The sequence below is a fragment of the Columba livia genome, chromosome 2 (assembly GCF_036013475.1).
Source record: "Columba livia isolate bColLiv1 breed racing homer chromosome 2, bColLiv1.pat.W.v2, whole genome shotgun sequence".
In the NCBI taxonomy this organism is placed as follows: Eukaryota; Metazoa; Chordata; class Aves; order Columbiformes; family Columbidae; genus Columba; species Columba livia.
This window is the reverse complement of record NC_088603.1, coordinates 44436990-44440028: the sequence shown is the minus strand read 5'-3', so window position 1 is coordinate 44440028 and position 3039 is coordinate 44436990.

Genomic DNA, 3039 nt, shown 5'->3' with positions numbered 1-3039 from the left:
AACTGGGCTTTAATCCAAAGCACAGGCACAGCCAAGGCCATCTCCACTCAGCTATCACTACACAGAGCAGCTTGCTTTTGCTAAAAAGCTTTCAAGTGAGTATTTTGAGTCTTCAAAATCATGTATTACAATCCACATTGGCTTATCTCTTGATGCAACAACATAATGGGTAGGTACCACAAAAGAAAGAGCCACGTTGAAAAAAAAGGCTTATAGTTACCGAGAAGCTGTGATGCAAGTACTTGTGTTGGAAGTTTGCATTTTAAATACCAACTAATGCTTCATAAATGTCTCTATATTACTATTTACATAGATCAGGAACCCAGCCAGTGCTTGCTAACAGATTTGGCTTGCTTTCCAGTTCTCTCCAGCCTTCAAAAAAAAAACCAGAAAAAGCAAACTAAAAATCCCCAAGGCTCTACTTGCTGAGCCCACCACATGCCTGTGCTCCATAATCATCAAACTGGAAGATATTCAATAAGTCCTTAAAACAAACCTTTCAGAAATAATCTATCACACTGAGAGATGAAGTTATGTTTCTGTGACAAGAATGTGATGCTGTAGTTTGCAATTTTTAAAAGGGGGTTTATACTGAACCTAGATTTGGAGAAAGAAAATGGCAAACTAGTTCAATTAATGCCATCATTATTTTTGCCTAAACATGGACTATGCACTATTTTTTACAAATCTGGCACTTCAGAGCTTCAGTGACCAATAGTGTAGTTGTGATACTGTTTCCCTAAAATAATAGCAATGTTTTCAGTTAACCCAAGGTGACTTACTGCCATCCCAGAGACCAAAGGATGGTCTGGAAGAGATCCATGCACGAGCTTCACAGCCACACGGCTTTAGAAGAACAGACGGACACGGCTGGTGCAAAGGCTGTTGAACATCAGTCCTCCTGGGGGCCTTCCTAAAAGCCCATGCAAAGTTCCCAGCCCCTTACAATGCTTATTTGTGCACACAGATGTCCAATAAAAGGTAGGCAGGGGTTTGCCCATACAGATAAGCGTATACGTGCGCATGTACACACACCCACCTTTTGATATGAAAAACCCTTCTCAAGGTTCACTACAAAATAGCACATAGAGGTGCAGCTACATGAAGATGAGAAGGAAGCTGGAAGAGATATAAGAAAAAGCTGCAGGGTGAAAGACACTGAAGGATTCCCACCCAGCTGAGAAAAGAAAACATGCATTGTAGTGACAATAAGCAGCGCTAACATCACAGAGCGCAATATGGATTCTACTGAACAGGCTACCTATAAAGGAGAAAAGATCATAAGTACATGAAGAAAACTAATTCAATTTCAGTTAAACCAGCACAGGTGGTTACCCCCACCTAAATAATCAAGACTGCTCACAGGCCAGAGCTGTGCTTTATTTATTATTCACTAATTCCGTCAGCGTGAGTTACAAGGACATACATTTAAAAGCAGTAATTCATGCTGTTCCTAGTAACTTACTGAAACACCATACCTTACTGAACACCAGACACCTCTCTTTTGCACATGCTGGGATTGAAGGCAGATACTCTTCTCATCCATTATTCAAAATAGAAGTGTTACCTTTTAGTGCTCAGATTTCTATCAGCTCATGGCAAATCACAGGAGAAAACATGTGGCCAGGAGATAGGCAGAAGAGAACGTTTTATACTCTCTAATAATATGAAACGCTACATGCTTTTGGACAATATTTTATTTCAGCATTAACCAGCCCCTGTGACATCCATACCCTTCATACAACTCCAGCCTTACAAGCAATCCAGGGTGGGAGGATTATGTGAAGAAGCACCAGCACAGGCCATTGGAAATGGGACTCCTTGTCTGCCACGTTTCCAGTACCTCAGAGCCACCCACAGGTTAGTTACAGTCGGACAAAGACACCCAGCCTGTAAGCACTGATTTGGGGAGAGAGCTTAAAGTTAGGAAAACAATGCATCCAGTCACAGGTTTGCAGGGCAACCATGTTTACCTGTCTCAGTATCCCTGGACGTTGCTCTCATTTTATTAAACCCTTTGAGGTTTTCAGGTAGACAGTGAATTATTGTATTCACCAAAAAAACCCATACTCCTTTTACAGCTTGGTGCTCCACAACTAACCAGGAAAAGAAAAGTCTGCTGCTTAAAAACTCGTGACACCTCCCACCACTTTTGCTGATTTAAAAACTGACAAGACCGAGCACAATGTGCTCCCATAATTTTCCAGGCTCTTGCAACTTTAAGATGCAACAGAAACAGTCATTGCTGGATGCACATTACAGGAACCCATGTGATACTGAAAGATCTTTCAGATCATGTTGTCCAAGAGCTGAGGCGGTGGCTGTTCCCTGTCCTGGGAGGGTCTTGGGCCACAGGCAAGATAGGGCCTTGGTCAGAGCTAACAAGGTGTTGGGTGTTTTACACCAAGCTCCTTCTCTCACTTCCAGTGGATCTACAACACATGCATCAGGTGCTGAGCAACAACCATCTCCAAATACAAGGAGCACAGTGTAAGACAGCTGCAGTCATACAGGAAACCTAAGGAAACTCAGAAATAAACAGGAAGAAAAGCAACTGGGTAGCGGGCAGAACTGGTCACTTACCCACCAGTGCCCTCCGGTGGCTGACACACCAACGCAAGGAACTGATGGCTAGAAACTGGTTCAGAGATCGAAGACACCGTTTCACTCAAACTGTTTCACTAGTGGGCAGAAATAAAACTGCTGTCATGTGGATATCAAATTGCTCTTTCTATAATTTAAGTTCTTGCATGGCAATTTTATATATGATATAATTTATATATATATACACACACACACATAGCCCACGGAAATGGTGGAGTCGCTATCCCTGGAGGTGTTTAAAAGGACTTTAGATGAGGTTCTTAGGGACATTGTTTAGTGCTAGAGTTAGGTAATGGTTGGATTCAATGATCCTGAGGGTCTCTTCCCACTGAAATGATTCTGTGATTATGTACCATGTGCATAAAAGCCCACATTCCATCAAGTCAATAAAATACCCATCACAAGACATGCAAAATGAGACAATGGAAACCAAAG